Source organism: Pan troglodytes, chromosome 10 (assembly GCF_028858775.2).
Source record: "Pan troglodytes isolate AG18354 chromosome 10, NHGRI_mPanTro3-v2.0_pri, whole genome shotgun sequence".
Lineage (NCBI taxonomy): Eukaryota > Metazoa > Chordata > Mammalia > Primates > Hominidae > Pan > Pan troglodytes.
The window spans coordinates 123,481,219-123,501,638 of NC_072408.2; the positions used below are offsets into that span (position 1 = coordinate 123,481,219).

Below are 20,420 nucleotides of genomic sequence, written 5' to 3' on the forward strand. Positions count from 1 at the left end.
TATAGTACCTAATACAATGGAAGTGCTATGTAAATAGTTGTTATAGTGTGCTTTAAATTTTTCTATTACTTTTCATTGTTGTATTTTTTCCCCCTAAGTGTTTTCCAATTGTGGTTGGTCGAATTGAGGTCAGAGAGCCCACGGATTCAGATGGCCAATTGCAGTACCCATCTCTCCCGTGAGCTGCCTGTCTGTCCCCTGTAGGTATTAGCCAGCCACCACTGGCCTGCAGTTTTTCACATATGTTGATAGAATCTCTCCTATCAAAGCATATGTTCTTTGAGGACCGCCCCATTCCCCTGATTGTTGGTAGTATTCACCACCCGTGGTGTCCTACAGCACCAGCCACGGTAGGGGTCCCCGATCCCTGGACCATGGACTGGTACTAGTCTGTGGCCTGTTAGGAGCTGGGCCACACAGCAGGAGGTGAGCGGTGGGCAGTGAGTGAAGCTTCATCTGTATTTACAGCTGTTCCCCATTGCTCACATTACCGCCTGAGCTCCGCCTCCTGTCAGATCAGTTGTGGCATTAGATTCTCATAGGAAGGAGCACGACCCTATTGTGAACTGCGCATGCGAAGGATCTAGGCTGCGCCCTCCTTATGAGAATCTAATATCTGACGATCGGTCACTGTCTCCCATCACCCCCAGATGGGACCATCTAGTTGCAGGAGAACAAGCTCAGGGTTCCCACTGATTCTGTATTATGGGGAGGTGTATAATTATTTCATTACATATTACAATGTAATAATAACAGAAATAAAGTGCACAATAAATGTAATGCACTTGAATCATCCCGAAACCATTCCACCTTCCCTCCCTGGTCCTTGGAGAAACTGTCTTCTGCAAAACTGGTCCTGGGTGCCAAAAACGCTGGGGACCACTAAGCTATGGCACTGTTGCCCAAACATGCCTCAACACATAAACAGACTCTCATATATCCAACGAAATCTTTCAAGATGCTAAGGGGTGCATCTATTAAACACTTGCTGTGTGCCCAGCTCTGTTATAAGCTCCTTGGTTGTATCATCTCACCTGCCCCACAAAGTGGGCACAATATCATCCCTGTGAGACACAAACCAGGTATATGGGTTTCCCAAAGTCACACAGTACATGGTGGAGCTGGGATTTGTAGTTGGGTGATCAGATTCTGGAATCCACTCTCTCAAGCACTAGTCAAGAGGGCTATCCTAGACTGACTTTTGTTTGATGTGAGTTCTTTCTTGAACCTAGTGGGAGAAACTGAGGCACGAAAGAGAACCAAGTCTCATCCGGTATCAAATTAACTCTGGGTGCCCAGGACTTTGTTCTGAACAAACCATCAGCAAAGTCCCTGCTCTGTTTTGTGTAGGTACCTGATTCTCTTTGTAATAGACCTTCCTGTTCCAAGCCAATCTTTACCTTCTCCAATGCCGGGGATTTGGAGATAGTGATGAATAATATTACTTTTTATAAGAACTCATTCAGAAAAAAAAAATGTTTAGAAGCTGTGTTTTCTCATTAAAAATTTAAAAAGAAAAAAAAACCCTCTGTGTCCCACAAGGAGATAAATTGTAATTCTTACAACTTAATTACTTTACTGACCAGAAGATATTTCAAAAGTTTGTTCTACTTTAAAGCCACTAAAACGTTAATGGCCGCACACAACTGAGACGTGTTCATAGGAGCAAAGGGACAGCCAGTCGTTGAAACTTTCCAACTGCAGAGCTCGCTGGGGTTCACCAAGTGCCAACACATCCATTATTCTCTGTATTCTAGAAACTTCTTAAAACAGTCCCCACAGGTAGGTATGATGATGGAGAAAGCGTGGCTCAGATGTGTGAAGGTCCCAAAGCCACCTGTATCAAGTCAGTGGCAGGGTTGGGAAGAATGATTTCATTGCATACAATGCAACAATTACCAAGTAACTATGATTCTGGTTCTGCAAGAAGCACTGGGAAGATAGCGGGAAATACAATGTACCAATCTCTCCTTAGAGGGTCTCTGTGCTTGGCTTAGAAAGGACTGGCCATGTTGTGCACCATGTCTCCAGTAGAACCAGCCCAGAAGGGTTTGCTGTCTGGGTTCTGGTAGCTTCTGCAGGTGGAGGCCCCAGCCTGCTGTGACCCTGGCTCTCCCTTCGAGATTCCCCGCCCCCCATCCCCGAGTCAGGTGAAGCCAGGTACAAGGGAATCTAAAGAGGCTCCCCTCAAAGCCAAAAAATTAAGCCAGGCCCCTATACCACTCCTTTCACCAAAATAAATTTCAAATGCTTAGAGTTCAATTTAAAAATGAAAGCCATAAAAAGGCTGAGAAGAAAAAAAAATGGGTCATTAATAATCGTGGAGAGGCAAAGGCAAACATGAACCCAAAACCCATAAAGAAAAAATTAATATTTCCAACTACATAAAAATGAAAGTCCTCTATATGGTGAAAAAAATTACAAAGACAAACTGTAAATGGGAAAAATCTTTGTAACGCATTTCTTTAGTGTCCAAAGAGCTCTTATATATCTCTGTGAATAAGACAAAGCCGAAACATGAAATGTACAAAGGACACAAAAAAGCAGTTCATAAAAGAAATATAAATGGCCAATAAACACATGAAATAATGTGCTCATAATGCATGGGAATTTAAATGAGCTAATTTTTCAGCAGTCAGGTTGGCAAAGATGAAACAGGTTGATGAGGTCCGGGGAGGGGAAAATTGGGGATGAACACTTTTCATGCATTCTTGGGGGGAGTGTAAATTGGTGCTGTTGTTTGGAATGCAATTTAGCAATATCTACCAAAATTCAAAGTATGTGTACCCCATGACCAGCCAGTCCACTTCTAGGAATTCATTCTACAGATAAACGTTTGCTCAAGCACTCCAAGACGTACATACAAGGATGTTTTGACAGCAGCTCTATTTGTAGGAGGGCACACACAGCCTGAATATCCATCGGTAGGCAAATGATGAAGTAACTAACATGAAATTTCTGCCATGTAAAAGAATGAAGGGCCAGGTATGGTGGCTCACGCCTGCAGTCCCAGCACTTTGGGAGGCCGAGGTGTGTGGATCACGAGGTCAGGAGATCGAGATCATCCTGGCCAACATGGTGAACCCCCGTCTCTACTAAAAATACAAAAATTAGCTGGGCGTGGTGATGCACTCCTGTAGTCCCAGCTACTTGGGAGGCTGAGGCAGGAGAATTGCTTGAACCCAGGAGGTGGAGGTTGCAGTGAGCCGTGATCACACCACTGCACTCCAGCCTGGCAACAGAATGAGACTCTGTCAAAAACAAAAAAAGAAAGAAAAGAATGAAGAAGCCTATATGTACTGATATGGAAAGATCTCCAAGAAATACTGATATGCAAAACAGACTAGTCCTGATTAGTCCATCTAAGAAGAGAGGTACATTGTATTTCTCTCCGTCTTCCCAGTGCTTTTTGCAGACCCAGAAACATGGTAGTTGCTTGGTAATTGTTTCATTGTGTGCAATGAACTCTTCTTCCCAACCCTGCCACTGACTTGATACGGGTGGCTTTGGGACCTTCAGCACATCTGAGCCATGCTTTCCCCATCATCATCCCTACCTCTAGGAGCTATTTTAAGAAGTTTCTAGAATAAAGAGAATAATGGAAGTGTTTGCACTTGGTGAACCCCAGCAAGCTCTGCTGGACTGAGCATCCCTTCCTTTGCCTTATTTCAGTTCCAGCACAAGGTCAGGGCTAATTTACCAACTGAATAAACTTGGGAAAGTCACTCAAGGTCTCTGTGTGCCTCAGTTTCCTTCCCCATGAAGTGGGAAACCATAGTGCCTGGTATCATAGGATTCAGTGGGATAATGCATGGGAAGCAGTTTTAAAAGCTTCTGATACCTAGTGCTATAGTCTGAATATCTGTCCCCTCCAAAACTCAGGTTGAAATTAAATCCCTTAATGTGGCAGTACTGGGAGGTGAGGCCTTTAAGACGTGATTGGGTCATGAGGACTCTGACCCAATCAAAATGGATTAATCCATTCATGGGTTAGTGGATTAATGGGTTGTCATGGGATTGGGGCTGGTGGCCTTGTAAAAAGAGGAAGAGAGACCTGAGCTGGCACAGTCAGCACCCTCACTAGGTGAAGCCCTCCACCACCTGTGGACTCTATAGAGCATCCCCTCTAGAAAACGGCCCTCACCTGTTGCAGCCCCTTGACCTTGGACTTCTCAGCCTCCGGAAGGGTAAGAAATAAATGTGTTTTCTTTATAAATTACCCAGTTTCAGGTATTCTTTTATAAGCAACAGAGAATGGACTAAGACATCTAGTAGGAACTATCTAAATATTGGAGTTTAAACATTTGTTTCACAAAGCAAAAGAACATGAGAGACAGGTGTATACAGCATGCTATATAGCTCTTGTACTTATAGGAAAAAGAGAAATAATACCTGCAAGTATTCATTTGCATATGTATAACTCCCTTTGCTTAAACACAAGAAAATGGTGTCACTGGAGGAGAAATCAGTGGCGAGGGTCAGCAGGGAAGAGAGATTTTTCACTGTTAAACCCTTTTGAGTGTTAAACCATATGCACGTACTAACTGTTCAAAAATAGATAAAATTAAAAATTGGCCAGGCGTGGTGGCTCATGCCTATAATCCCAGCACTTTGGGAGGCCGAGGCGGGCGGATCACCTGAGGCCAGGAGTTTAAGATCAGCCTGGCCAACATGGTGAAACCCTGTCTCTACTGAAAAAACACAAAAATTAGCCAGGCGTGTTGGCGCACGCCTATACTCCCAGCTACTCAGGAGGCTGAGGCAGGAGAATCGCTTGAACCTGGGAGGCGGAGGTTGCAATGAGCTGAGATCGTGCCACTGCACTCCAGCCTGAGGAACAGAGTGAGACTCTGTCTCAATTTAAGGAAGGGAGGAAGGAGGGGGGGGGAGGGAGAGAAGGAAGGAAGGTAGGAAGGAAGGAAGGAAACATATTGCTTAGCATATATTTCATATAATAATCAAATGATGCTACTGGATGGCTCTGCGTTTCTTATTTTTACCTCTTCTGGTCTTCAAAAAAGCTGTTCCTTCTACCCTGTACTAACCTCCTTCTTCCTCTTCTATCAGAAAACTTCTCATGAAACCTTCCCTGACACCCCTCCCTTTTGTATTCCCATAGTATTAATTCATTTGTTCATGGTGACAATCATCACGTTGACTCTAGTTATGTTAAATGTCAACCTGCTTCCTCTAGACTGGAAAGTCTGCAAGGGCTATGTCTTATTTATCACGTAGTACAGATCCAGGCAGAGTAGATGCTCAACAAATGTTTTTTGGATTTTTTCTTTTTCTTTTTCTTTTTTTTTTTTTTTTTTTTTTGAGACAGATTCTCACTCTGTTGCCCAGGCTGGAATGCAGTTGCACAATCTCAGCTTACTGCAACCTCCACCTCCCAAGTTCAAGAGATCCTCCCACCTCAGCCTCCCAAGTAGCTGGAACTACAGGCATGTGCTACCACGCCCAGCTAATTTGTGTATTTTTAGTAGAGCCAGGGTTTCATCATGTTAGCCAGGCTGGTCTTAAACTCCTGGCCTCAAGTGATTCGCCTGCCTCGGCCTTCCAAAGTGCTGGGATTACAGGCGTGAGCCACCATGCCCGGCCAACAAATGTTTTTTGAACAAATACATTTGCTTAACTATCCTCAGTGAACCTCTGGGCACCAACTTTATCATTTTCATCATGAGAAGGAGATTCACTGAGAAAAACAAAATATGCTTCCAATCCAAGGAAGCAGAAAAGGGCTGCTGCCAACTCCAAGTGGCTGGTCTTTTGTCTAAAAGAAAGTTACACAGACCTTTGCTGTTGGTTTCCATGATACTTTGCCATTTCTCACGTACAAGACTTCCATTTAATGCATACGTGTTTACATACAATGTAACCCCTGGGCACAATAACGTTGCCTTCTCTTTCAAATGGAATGGTTATGACAAAATGGAGAGGCAAGGCGTACCATTTTACTTTCCAGTTACAGTTGTACTATAGCACCAACACAGAGAAATATCAACCTTGTTCTCTTTCTGTCTGCAACTGGGAAAACATCAAAACATGTTTCTAGATTGTGGCTACAGACAAACAAACGTCTCCCTGGCTGGACCCGGAAGGCCCAGCGTCAGCCTGGAGTAGGTTTTACAGCCATGGTGGAAACCCTTGAAATGGGAGGTGCATGTGGAGACAACTGTTCCATGATGTCTGGAACAGCCAGCTGGGTGGGTGGGGATGGAGGGGGTCCCAGCACCCTGGGCTCAGACGGAGGGAGGGAGGCATGGTAGCCTTTGGATCTTTGCATGACTCTGGGATCTGGGTCCCCACTGTCGAATTGAGCATTTTATAGTATAGGTTATGGAGCTGTGGAAAGAAATGAAAGAATAAGAGAGCAAAGGAAGGAAAGGGTAAGAAAGGCTGGGCATGGTGGCTCACGCCTGTAATCCCAGCACTTTGGGAAGCTAAAGCAGGAGGATCATTTGAGCTCAGGAGTTTGAGGCTAGCCTGAGCAACATGGTGGAGACCCTCATCTCTACAAAAAAAATACAAAAACTAGCAGGGCGTGGTGGCGTGCTCCTGTGGTCCCAGCTCCTTGGAAGGGTGAGGTGGGAGGATGGCGTGAGCCCAGGAGGTCCAGGCTGCAGTGAGCTGTGATCATGCCACTGCACTCCAGCCTGGGTGACAGAACAAGACCTTGTCTCAAAAACAAAAAGAGAATGGCAAGAAGGAAACTGTATTTAATTAGCAGCTCCTACATGCCTAGCACTGTGCTGGGAGCATTGATATCATCTCATTTCATCCTGATGTCCGTTCTGGGAGATGGGCATTCCTATTTTGCAGATAAGGGAACTGAGGCCAGGGAGGGCCACACACACAGAAACGTGGCCTGTAGCACAGTTAGAATTCCATCCCGCTCTAAGTGGCTCCAATCTTAGCCCTTTTAGGCTACTCCCTGGAGCAGCAAGAGACAGGGGCAGGATTTCCCTTCTGCAGGGAAGGAGCGCCCTCCCTCTGGTGCCCAGGAGACTCAGTGCAGGGGAAGCCAGCTGCATCCGCGTGGCCTCTGCTCCTAGGGAAAGCACGTGCAAAGGCAGGGGAGGAAGTGGCAGTGCCCCCTGGTGGTGGGCGGACCACACACACCTCCTCAGCTCAGACCCATGCAGCAGCTTTAGGGGCTATCTCCTCTCTCCGGACACCTCTTTCTCTCGAAGGCTGCCCTAAATGTCCATTTTGATCAGATTTCAACCTCATCACAATGGAGGACTATGTCATTCACTCTGTACTCAACCAGGATTCTAGGGGTGGCCCAGCGGTCATAAGGCACAAAATGAGGCAGTGCTTGGCATGCGGTGGGTGTGGACATTCGCAGAATGAGGATCCAGAGCTCTTTCCTCTCAAAGGAATGGCCGTCACCTGCAGTAGGGCAGAGGCTCTCTGATCCCAAGTACATGTGTGCTGAAAGAGAGTTTCTGCGCTGCTCCCACATCTTTTTTTTTTTTTTTTTTTTTTGAGACAGAGTCTCTTGTTGCACAGGCTGGAGTGCAATGGCATGATCTTGGCTCACCGAAACCTCTGCCTCCTGGGTGCAAGCAATTCTCCTGCCTCAACCTCCCGAGTACCTGGGATTACAGGCATGCACCACCACGCCTGGCTAAATTTATATTTTTAGTAGAGATGAGGTTTCTCCATGTTGGTCAGGCTGGTCTCGAACCCCCGACCTCAGGTGATCTTTCCGTCTCGGCCTCACTAAGTGCTGGGATTACAGGCGTCAGCCACGGTGTCCGGCTGCTCCCACATCTTTAAAGAGGTGTGGCTCACCCACAGAAGCAGGCGGTGGTGGGGTGGGGTGGGTGGGTATCCCCTGGTGGGGAAATAAAAAACAAAGTTTGTGTATAATCGATGCACGATGTCATATTTTGGGTCAGATAAAAGATTTTCCGGTCTTCATACTACTAAAGAGCCTTTCTACAAGTTTACTTTTCAGTATAAGTGCTCAGTAATCAGAAAAGAATACAATTCTGAATAAGCCCCTGCTTTAAAACAGAATCTTGGGGCCGGGCACAGTGGCTCAGGCCTGTAACTCCAGCACTTTGGGAAGTCAAGGCAGGAGGATTGCTTCAGGTCAGGAGTTCAAGACATGCCTGGGCAACATGGTGAGACCCTATCTCTACAAAGAATTTAAAAAATTAGCCAGGCACAGTGACATGCATCTGTAGTCCCAGCACTTTGGGAGTCTGAGTCAGGAGGATCACTCGAGGCCAGGAGTTCGAGGCTGCAGTGAGTTAAGATCATGCCACCGTACTCCAGCCTGGGCAACGAAGCCAGACCCCGTCTCTAAGACAGACAAAACCAGAATCTTGTGCAGTCCTGCTTCCCCACAACAAAGAATGAATCCCAGTTTCAGAACACCTGTTCCAGCTCTGCAACTTCCTGGAAAATTTTCCCTTGTCTTTGTTTGCCTCAGTTTCTCCTATCTGTAAAATGGAGCCAGGCTATCTACCATTTGTGAAAAGATTCAAGGAAACTTAAGGCTCTTAAGCTTTCAAGTACCCTAGACTAGGAGTCCTCATCACCACTAGCTAATTTCACCTTCAAAGCACTCTAGCGTTAACCAGACCTGCCTAATTACATTGCAGGGGAATGGCGTGCGTTGGTTTTGCCTGAATATGACAGAAATTGGGGTGGTCATCTGTCAAAAAATGTTCCTGTGCCCGAGAGATAGATATATAAACTCTAAGTCCTATCTGATTATCAGTGAAGGTTTCGTGTGGTTTTTTAAGGTCTGAATACCGGGTGCATGATAAAAGAACAGTTCCTTTTTTGCAATATGCCAGCTGTCATGGGTTTCCAGGCAAGACATTATTTCTGATAAATAGATATGGACAATAGATAATGTCTATATTAATATTACTAAAAAGTGGTCCTCTCCTGCAGTTCACCCGAGACGAGGACGACCGTGTATAAAGAGGCAGCCTGCAGATGCCAGACAAGAGACTTTCTTCTTGTGACAGTTTGAGCTCCCTCACTGCAATTAACTTTTTCTCCCCCTCCCTCTCCTCCTTCATCTTATGCAATGCAGTTCAGAAAAAGGGGGCCTGTATTTTCCTCCTGCTGATGGAAGTTGATTAGCAGTCAGGTGGAGTGATGCTCAGGGGACAGCACAGCGGATTAATTAAATCACTTCTACTGGCTAAGTGGTGACACTTTGATTTATAGCAGAGCTCACTCAACCAGACAGCGGCTTTTCTTGCATACCGAAGGAAGAAGGGCCATACTGGCCAGTGGTTGGAGACTGGGGGCTTTGCAAACTTTAAACACAAGCATCGTAGTTATTAAAGCCAAAGCCCCCCACTGTGTTCCTCTCTTGGGGGTAGGGGGATCTGCAAGGGAGAGAAACTAGACAAAGCAGAGAGACTGAGCCAGGGGAGGCACAGGACTGTATCACGCCCTGCAGAAAAGTGAGCTTGAAGCAGTTCAGCACTGTTTCCCCCAGGTCTGTCTTTACTGAACCGTTCTTTGGCATCGAACTTTGGCTCACCCTGAAGAAATAGACCTATGGGAGTCCTATGGTATTGGCTCAGGAGTGCTGGTGACTGTTTCCATGACAGCACAGGGTCTTCTCAATTAGGAGCCCTCAGATCAAAATGCATGGATTAGCTGTGCCTCTGCTGGTATGTTTTATGTCACAAATGGCATACATTTTGTGGCTGATCCTATTTCAGTCTTTGCTTGGGCCGTTGAGAAGTGCAATCGAAGCCGGGCACAGTGGCTCACACCTGTAATCTCAGCACTTTGGGAGGTCAAGGCAGGCTGATCACCTGAGGTCAGGAGTTTGAGACCAGCCTGGCCAACATGGTGAAACCCCATCTCTACTAAAAATACAAAAAAATTAGGTGTGGTGGTGCACGCCTGTAATCCCAGCTACTCGGGAGGCTGAGGCAGGAGAATCGCTTGAACCCGGGAGGCAGAGGTTGCAGTGAGCTGAGATCGCATCACTGCACTCCAGCCTGGGTGACAGAGTGAGACTCCATCTCAAAAAAAAAAAAAAAAAAAAAAAAAGTTCAGTCGCACATGCAGCCCAAACTGTGGGCCTTCATACACTCTCCCGTGTATGAGCTCTTTATGGATTCCCTGTATAAGTCTCTCCCAACTCTTTCTTTACCTGGAACATTTTTGTTTATCTTGAAATGCTCTTTGAAGAGCTGCCTCCAACAACCTTAAGAATGAGGTCATATAACATAGCAGTCAAATCCCTAAACTTTAGAGCATACTTAGCAAGGTCTGCTTCTCTGATAACCTATATTGGATTAGGGAGCTTGTTATACAGATCCCGACTGGGCGCAGTGGCTCACGCCTATAATCCCAGCACTTTGGGAGGCAGAGGTGGGAAGATCACTTGAGGCCAGGAGTCTGAGACCAGCCTGGGCAACATAGCAAGACCCAGTCTCCACAAAAATAAAAAATACAGATTCCTGGGTCCCATTCCATACCTTCTGAATCAGAATAGGTCAGACACAGCCTTTCTTTTTAACAGAATCTTCTAGGCAATTCTGGAACACGCTCACATTGGAGAACCATAGTTTTAGGGTCAGACATCCCTAAAAGCAAATCTCAGCTCTACCAGTCAATAGCAGTTTACTTCAAGCAAGGATCATCTCTTTTTCTCGACCATAAAATGACACTGGTGAGAATTAAATTAGATGTCTGTAAGTAGATAAACATCTAACATGGCTGGCTGGCTACCTGTAGACTCAATAAATGGTAGACAACTCGAACGTCCAAAGATGGATGAATGAATCAGCAAAATGTGGTCCATATGTATATGGAATATTATTCAGCCTTAGAAAGGAAGGAGGTTTTGACACATGCTGCAACGTGGATGAATGTCCTTTGAGGACATGATACCAAGTGAAAGAAGTCAGACACAAAATGAGGGTCTCATTTAGATGAGGCCTGCCGTACGGTCAAAATCATAGAGACAGGAAGTAGAATGGTGGCTACCAGGAGCTGGAGGGAGTGGGAGATGAGGTTAGTGTTTAATGGGTGCTATAGAATTTCAGTTTGGGGGCTGGGCATGGTAGCTCAAGCCTTTAATCCCAGCACTTTGGGAGGCCGAAGCTGGTGGATCACTTGAGGCCAGGAGTTCAAGACCAGCCTGGCCAATATAGTGAAACTCTGTCTCTACTAAAAATAACAAAAATTAGCTGGGTGTGGTGTGCATGACTGTAATCTCAGCTACTTGGGAGGCTGAGACAGGAGAATCGCTTGAACCCAGGAGGCAAAGGTTGCAGTGAGCCGAGATTGCACCACTGCACTCCAGCCTGGGTGACAGAGTGAGACTCTGACACACACACACACACACACACACACACACACACACACACACAAAGAATTTCAGTTTGGGGTGGTGCAAAAGTTCTGGAGATAGATGGTGGTGATGGCTCCACAACAGTGTCTATGCACACGATGTCACTCAACTGCACACCACTTTTAGGTGTACACATTATCTGACATAGTCTTCTTGGGCATTGAAAATGGCAAATCTTGCCAGGTGCAGTGGCTCACACCTGTAATCCCAGCACTTTGGGAGGCCAAGGCATGAGGATTGCTTGAGCTCAGGAGTTTGAGAGCAGCCTGGGCAACAGAGGGGGACCCCATGTCTTAAAAAAGAATATATGAAAATACAAAAATTAACTGGGCATGGTGTTGCAGGCCTGTAGTCCCAGCTACTCTGGAGGCTGAGGTGAGGATCACTCGAGCCTTGAAGTCGAGGCTGCAGTGAGCTGAGATTGCAACACTGCACTCTAGCCTGGGTGACAGAGTGAAACCCTGTCAAAAAAGAAAGAAAGAACGAAAGAAAGAGAAAGAAGGAAGGAAAATTGCAAATCTTGTGTGTATTTTACCACAATCAAAAAGTAAAATAAATGATATTGTTACCACCACCGACAAACAAAAGTTATTTTTCAACTCCCAATTCCCCACCTTGCCCTTCCAGATCTTCTACAATCGATCTAGCAACAAAGCATCCAGTTGAGGTGCAGGAGGAAGGGGAATGGAGGAGAAATGGGAAAGAAATAATAGTCTCTAGCCCTCTCATTGTTTTTTCTTAACCCAGGAGTCCAAAAAGTCCCCAAGAAGCCACGGACCGCTTATCCCAACTGTGAAGGAAGCTGATGCGACATCAAATATTAAAAGGGTAGAGGAACCAGCATAGTTTTCCATATAAATGAAGCTACTTACATATATGAAGATTGCTTTTAAAATTCAAATATAATTATTTTTTAAAAGGCATCCTGCGAGCTCTGTCTCTCTCCCAGCACTGACACTTCTGGGCTGTTGTCATGTGCCAGTGAGGTGCCTGTTGGCAGACAGCCCAAAGCACTTTGTAACATGCCCTCCAGATCCTAAGTGAAAACTGATCAAAGAATTGGCACCAGCAAAGACAAGACTGAAATCAGCTCTAAAAGGGGTGGGGTTGGACTATTGTCCCTCTTTGTGGGAACAGCTGCTTAACGGGGCATTGGAGCGGCGTGATTATAATATGCATACGGACTGCTCTGTTAACAGAAGCCGGCTTAAAGTACTCCAGGGGCCTCCACCTTGTGTTTTGGCAAAGGGATCTTCGAGGATGCTGTGTCAAACCTTTTTGAAAATGTCTCCTTGACACGGAGGGTGAGGAACGGCGTCTGCGAATCTCATTACACAGGGTCCCACGCCTCCCTCTGCTGTTCTCCGGCTCCCGTTTCTTGGCTGCCGCCAGTGGGAGTCGCACGGGGGTCACCTGCCCCCACTTTTAATCAGGACGGGGAAAAATGCACCAAAGGAGTGCCGCGGGTTACCTGAGCAGACCCGGGAGCCCGTCTCCTGAGTCCTGGGGGAGGATCATTTATTTGTCTGCAGATCGGCAAGCGGGCAGGTTTGCAGAGTCCCTGGGGGCTAGTAGTTCTTATAAAGGAGAATGCACCACCAAGCAATTAGTTTCATTGTATTGTGCATGGCATGGCATCGCCCGCTCTGGAACGGAAGAGGAGAGGGGACATCCCGGCACTGGGAGTGGGGAGGGCTGAGAGGGACCCCATGGACACAGCTGACGCCCAGTTCCACAGGCCAGGGGAGGGAAGAGAACCGTGCAAGTGCTGGAGTCGTGGGGCTGGGATCTCCCACATCTGAATCTGACACGTTCCTCCCAGGGCACTGGAACTTAAGATGTGAGTTAGCATCCCCCTTCATCGGAGGTGGAAACTGGAGATCAGCAAGGTTAGGACAATTTCACCAAAGTGTCCTAGCTAGTAAGTGGCAGGGCTAGGACCACACTGCCCCCCTCCCCGCAACACCCTCATCTGTCCCACTCCAGGGCCTATGTGTTTTGCTAGTTGGTTTTGTTTTTACTTGCACCCCACCCAAAGGAAACGGATATGTTTCTTTTTCTGGGGGGGTAGTTGGCTGCTCCCCAGGCCCTGCCGAGTCCCTGTTCGGGATGGTTTCCCTGCCTCCGTCCTCAGCCCGTTGGCAGCTAAAATACCCCCTGGCCTCCATCTCCCAGTGTCTGTGGGTAGAAGCGAAGGGAGGGTGGGAGGAGGGGAACAGTTTTAAAATGAATATATGCATGTGTCTCTCCTGCTAATCACCGGAATGCATTTTCAGGAGAGGTGAGCGGAGGGATTAGCTGCAGGACTCCCATTAATGTTAACTTTATTTCAGTAATGAGGTGCCAAGGCATAGAACAATCACTGTGGCTAACACGGTGTAATCACAGTGATGAGATCCGCATGCTGCGAGGGGAGGGCGAGGGGAGGATCGTCAGGAGAGGGGAGCTGCTCGCTGGTGGGGACGGATGACACAGAAGAGGTGGGGGAGCAGGACGGGAGAGGAAGAGGGAGGAGGAGGCAGGTGACCCTTGGCAAGGGCCGAGTGGGTTAAATGAGGGCCCCTGATAAGGAGGAAATAATGGTAGCAACTCCTCGGTGCTCAGAGTGGATAGCCCGGGAGGAGGACTCCGCTCATTTAATTTAATCCTCATGGCGAAAGGGAGGGCAAGGTGTTATCTCCATTGTATAGATCAGCAAACTGAGTTTGAGAGATGTTAAGTAATTTGCCCGACGTCACAGAGCTGTTGGAAGAACCTCAATTGGAAGTAAGTTTCTCCTAATCACTAAACTTTTCGGGACTGCACCCTGACTACAGAGAGCAGAGATAGCAGGCAAGTGCCGAAAAGCTAAAACAGCAGGGCTGGCAGGAGGAAGACGCGGTTGTGCATGCCCAGCTCGCCTGGAACACCAATGCACGTGCCTGGGTCAGTAGGACTCAGCACTGAACCACAGCTGACCATTTGGGTGTCTTAGCCATGCTGAGAGAAGAGAAGAAAGGAAAGGCTGAAAAATTGCTACATAACCAGATTCCAGGTGCCATCTCTAGCCACAGAGGAAATCATCAATGCATCCACAAACAAAAGTTAGAATGTTCTCTGAATCTCCTGACCACCCTATCCTTCCGTTTGCAAATGCTTGCACCCAAGGGACAGTTAACTCCTAACAGAGGCTAGTGTTTCTCCAAGTGTGAGCTGCAGACACATCCGGGCACCTGTTAAAAACACTGCTTGCTGGGCTCTGCCCCAGACCTGTGCCCAAAGCATTTCCTTCTGTCTTTCTTTCTTTTTTTGGGGGGGTGGGGGGTGGTGGGGGCGGGACAGAGTCTCTCTCTGTTGCCCAGGCTGGAGGCTGGAGTGCAGTGGCTCGATCTCAGCTCACTGCAAGCTACGCCTCCCGGGTTCAAGTGATTCTCCTGCCTCAGCCTCCCGAGTACCTGGGATTATAGGCACACACCACGATGCCTGGCTAATATTTTATATTTTTAGTAGAAATGGGGTTTCCCCATTTTGGCCAGACTGGTCTTGAACCCCTGACCTCAAGTGATCTACCCGCCTCGGCTTCTCAAAGTGCTGGGATTACAGGCGTAAGAGACTGTGTCCAGCCCCAGAACATTTCTTAGAGCAGTTCCTGGATGAGGTTTCCCGGAGGTTTCCTGAAGTTTTCTCTGTATTTGTAAGAACTCGCAGAAAGCAGACATCTATAACCAGCAAAGCACATTCTGTAGGCCAGTCTTGCCCCAATTCCATGACCCCATCACCTCCCCTGGTTGTTCAAAAGTACGAAGTTCATGCCTTCAGCACAACACATTGAGCACCTACAATGTGCCAAGCTCTAGTTCAAGCCCTGGAGATAGAGCAAGAATCAAACCTAAGTCCCTGCTTTTGCAAAGCTTGCATTCCAGGGAGCAAGACAAGCAAACAACCAAACCGGGAGGATATCAGGATATCAGAGAGTGCCGTGGGGGAAACGAAAGCAGGAGGAATAGAGCAGTGGTTTTCCATCAGGGCGATGTTGCCCCCCAGGGAACATCTCGAAATGTCTAGAGATACTTTTGGTTGTCATAATCTGGGGAGGGAGGTGCTGGAATGTAGGGGCCAGGGGGGCTGCTAAACACCCTTCAACACACAGGGCAGCCCCTGCAACAAAGAATTATCCAGCCCTAAATGTCACTGGTGCCCAGGCTGATAACTCCTGGGCTAGGGAAGACAGAGGACTGCTGTTCAAGGCAGGGGTCAGGGAAGGCCTCCGGTGAGGGACACTTGAGCAAGGACCCAGAGCAGATGAAGGATGTCTGTGGGCGGAAGGTCTCAGGCAGAGGGGATGGGGTTGGAGGAGGCGCCCTCACTGCAGGTGGGAGCATGCACGCCTCGAGGGAGAGATCTGGGGGTTTCAGCCTAAGTGTGATGGAGCCTGGGGGTCCCAGCAGGGCCAGAGATGCTCTCACTTAAGCCTCCAAAGGGTTCCTTTGGCTGCTGCAAGGAGAACAGCCTAGAAGGAGCCGAGAGGAGCTGGGGACCAGGTGGGAGGATGCTGGGTCACCTAGGCAAGAAATGTAGGGGCTGGAAGGGGAAGAGGAGCCCCAGGGTGGTAAGGTGTGGTCTGGATCAGAATGTGTCATCCAGGACCGGGCGCAATGGCTCACGCCTGTAATCCCAGCACTTTGGGAGGCCAAGGCGGGCGAATCACTTGAGGTCAGGAGTTCGAGACCAGCCTGGCCAACATGGTGAAACCCTGTCTCTACTAAAAATACAAAAATTAGCTGGGCGTGGTGGCAGGTGCCTGTAATCCCAGCTGCTCAGGAGGCTGAGGCAGGAGAATCACTTGAACCCGGGAGGTGGAGGGAGCAGGGAGCCGAGATCATGCCACTGCATTCCAGCCTGGATGACAGAGCAAGACTCTGTCTCAAAAAAAAAAAAAAAGACTGTGCCATCCAGGCTGTAGCTTCTGGGATTTGCTGAGGGATTAGTTGAGGGTGTGAGACAGAAATCAAGAGTCACGTTGGAGCTGACTTTCCATGAGGTCCCTGCTCCAGGTGTGTCCTTGACAAAAGGGACTCCAAGCCCTGCTTCTAACCCTAAGCCAGTGGCTCTCAACTAGTGGCGATTGTGCCCCCCAGAGGACACTGGAGACTAGGCCATGTCTGGAGACATTCGGGGTTGTCATAGCTGGGGGTGCTGGCTCCTACCGGCATCTAGTGGGTGGAGAGGTCAGGGATGCTGCTGAACGTCCTGCAGTGCCCAGGACAGCCCCCACCACAGTCACCCAGCCCCGAATGTCACTAGTGCCAAGACTGAGGAATCCTGACCCCTGATTCCCCCTAAACCCTGCCACCTCCTCTCACATGGGGCCTGGCCCCACCAACTTAGCGGGGACTTTGTCAGAGGCCAGAGATTCCAAATCAATGCATCTCAGTGGCTAAGGTCCATATTAACTACATCTCACTTGCTTCTGACAGTGACACAGATCAGATGCTGCTGCTGTCGTGGCTGCCACCACAAGAAACAAGAGTGTTGGAGTGCAAATTCATTATCCAGCTGTTAAGAGCGACAGAGCATGCACACATCTCTCCCCGACCAGGGTATCTGAGAGCCAGCCCTGCTGTATGATTGAGTGGCTGCCAGCCTCCTCTTCTCTGTAACCTTGACACGCCAGAGCCGGGCCTCCGGTGCACAGGCTAAAAATCCTAAAGGCAACGGCGGCGGCAACAAATAGATGGGTTAATTTGTTTCATGCCCCCGTTGTCACCAGGCTCTCGCAGAATAAAACCACTACCACCACCACCACAACCTCCATTTGTGGGGTTTAATACCCCAGCTGCTGGGAATCAGATTCAGCCGGAGGAAGAAAATGTGACGTCGATGCAGAGATCCATTTATTCGGTGATGTTTGCCTAAAAACCGGTTTTTCATCTGCAGGTTATTCTTGCACGCTTGGACCTCAAGCAACACAATATCACATTTCCAGGTGGTATCTTTAAGGAAAGCTAATTAAGACTCTTGGCACTTGTAGCATGAAACATTTTACAATTTTCTTCAAAGCAATTTGCCAACATTAGCTAATTAAAACACCCAGCCTTCCATTGAGGGACAATGGGAAGAGCGTACAATTGTCATTTCTGAGCATCTGTTGTACGGATAGAAATCCAAATTCCTGTTGCTTCTACTTGGTCAATGTCCTTCTCTGAAGGTGGCCTTTCATGGTTTTTCTGCAACCTGCATTTAGGAGCATTTAGAAGAAGATTCCAGCTTTTCTAGCACTTAGCCTCTAAAATAAAGAACAACACAGGGAAAGGAGTTTGAGCAATTGAGGCTGGTCTGCTAAGCCAGGGGTTGGCAAACTATGGCCCAAGGGCTAAATCCGGCCCTTGACCTTTCTTTATAAATAAAGTTTTATTGGAATACAGCCATGCTCATTGGTTTACATATTGTTGCTGGCTACTCTCAAGCTAAAACAGCAGGGTTAAGTGACTGCTAGAGAAAGTATAAGGCCTAGAAAGCTGGAAATATTTTTACTGTCTGGCCCTTTATGAAAACAGTTTGCAGACCTCTGCATTCAGCGGTCTGTTGCATCTGCCTATGATTTTCCCGCTCTGCAGGCCAAACTACCCCATTCCCAGTTGTTGATTGGACAGCTCTTTTCCCATGGTGTCATTACTGTTATTAAGTGTCTAGGCCCCAAATGAAGGTCTCCAAAGAAGTGTCTCTGGTCAGTAGAAAGGATTTTTTTTTCTTTAGATAGAGATAGGGCCTCTCTATGTTAACCAGGCTTATCATGAACTCCTGGCCTCAAGCAATCCTCCCATCTCGGCCTCCCGAAGTGCTGGGATTACAGGCATGAGCCACCATGCCCGGCCCATTAGAAAGGTTATTCAAGGAAAGGGAATTTGAATTTAATCTCTCAGTATAGAAGATAATTTGACAATGTCAAAACCCAATAGAGGCCGGGCACAGTGGCTCACACCTGTAATCCCAGCACTTTGGGAGGCTGAGGCGGGTGGATCACCTGACGTCAGGAGTTCGAGACCAGCCTGGCCAACATGGTGAAACCCCGTCTCTACTAAAAATATAAGAGTTAGCCAGGCGTGGTGACACATGTCTGTAATCCCAGCTACTTGGGAGGCTGAGGCAGGAAAATCACTTGAACCTAGGAGGCAGAGGTTACAGTGAGCCAAGATCGCACCACTGCACTCCAGCCTGGCAACAGAGTGAGACTCCGTCTCAAAACAAAACCCAATAGAATCTTTCTCCCATTTTACTCCGTTTTCCTAAGGATTGCAAGGTCAGCCTTCTGCTGCAGTTCGTCCAAAACATTTCCCCTTCTCCAGCCGCCACCACCCCGTTTGGAGATTCCGTCTTGGGGAATTCGTTCCCCTTTTTTGAGCCCTGCCTTCTGGATAGTTCGAGGACCCTTCAGTTCTCCATGGATGGAGCTCATGGTCACCTGGATGCCTGCGACTGGGGAATGAGAGGCCAGGGATCAGGGGTGGGGATGTAATTAATTTCATCTGGGTCCTGGGGTGTCTGAAGGCAGGACCAATGTGACTTTTACCTTCAAGGTTGGCGGAGACATTTCTAGATACCCCTTACCTTCTCCCCCATCTGCCTTAGCACATCCTTATCTGAAGGCAAACCTTTATCTGCTGCATTGTTTATGTGAAGTAGCTTGAAGAATCCTCATTCATCCAGGAGAAACTCCTTTCAAAGGGTGCAGGAAAAACCCTGCAGGTGGTACACCCCCAGAGACACCCCCGCAATAAGGCCACTCTGCAAATCGGGGCCTTCAAGAATGAGTTGGTGAAGGCAGGGGTGGGGATAACCAGACAGAGATGGGGAGACACCCTCCCTACAGCCATAGCAGCCACTGCCATCACGGAATTAGTTCCAGGCTAGTGTGCGTGTCCCACTGACTCATGAATGGCCATGTGCTGGATTAGGATCTTGCAGTGCAGGACAAAATAGGCTTGCGTGGAATCTAACTTACAGAGGACATCTAAATAGGGATTTTAGCTTAGTTCAAATCCCGCTATGTTTTTGGGCTCACTCAGCCACATTGCCCACTAGAAGATTCTGAGAGCAAAAGGACTCAGTAGAAAGCATTTTTGCTAGTCTGAGGGTTACCAAATCATAGCTTCTTGGTTTAGAAGAGAGACTGAAACAAATTTCTGTTGTACACAGTGTGGGCAAAAAACTTTACAGATATTATCTTTTTTTTTTCTTTTTTTTTTTTTTTGATACAGAGTCTCGCTCTCTTGCCCAGACTGGAGTGCAGTGGCATGATCTCGGCTTACTGCAACCTCTGCTTCCCATGTTCAAGCGATTCTCACACCTCAGCCTCCCAAGTAGCTGAGACTACAGGCGTGCACCAACACGCCCAGCTGATTTTTTTGTATTTTTAGGAGAGACAGGGTTTTGTCATGTTGGCCAGGCTGGTCTCAAACGCCTGACCTCAAGTGATCTGCCTGCCTCGGCCTCCCAAAGTTACTGGGAATACAGATGTGAGCCACCACACCCAGCCTACATATGTTATCTTTTTAAATCCCCCCTAAAAACCTGTGGGGGAGGGTATTACGATGCATCTTGGCAATTTTACAAATAAAAATTTCCAGCTTCAGAAGGGTTCAGAATTGGTGTAAAATTATGCCACGTGTAAGGGGCAGAGTTGGATGGAAGCCCAGGTCTCTCTGGTCAAGCCCACTCAGCTCTCTGTGCTGGGTTCCATTCTCCCATGCCACACATACAAGTGTATTCTTAGTATGTTTCTTTCCTTTGCTTTTTTTGTTGAAGAGCTGGGGTCTCACTATGCTGCCCAGACTGGTCTCAAACTCCTGGGCTCAAGTGATCCTCCCACATCAGCCTCCCAAAGTGCTGGGATTACAGGCATGAGCCACCGCACCTGGCCATCTTCGTATATTTCTTAGTATATTCAGAGTTGCACAGCCATTCTCACAATCAATTCTAGAATATTTTCATTACCTCCCTGAAAGAAATCCCATATCAATTAGCCGTCACTCCCCATTTCCCCCAGTCCCTTCAGCCCCAAGCAACCACTAATCTACTTTCTGTCTCTACA

The 20,420-nt window shown here is 47.7% G+C and overlaps 1 long non-coding RNA gene across 1 annotated transcript in view; it reads left to right on the plus strand.

Annotated features, from left to right (window-relative positions):
- Positions 1-17,753, plus strand: part of LOC134807517 (uncharacterized) — a 37,902-nt gene extending 20,149 nt beyond the window's left edge. The window contains exon 2 of the long non-coding RNA XR_010148164.1: positions 16,807-17,753. This is a non-coding gene — a long non-coding RNA (uncharacterized LOC134807517). The remainder of the gene's footprint in view (positions 1-16,806) is intronic.
- The last annotated feature ends 2,667 nt before the right edge of the window (positions 17,754-20,420 follow it).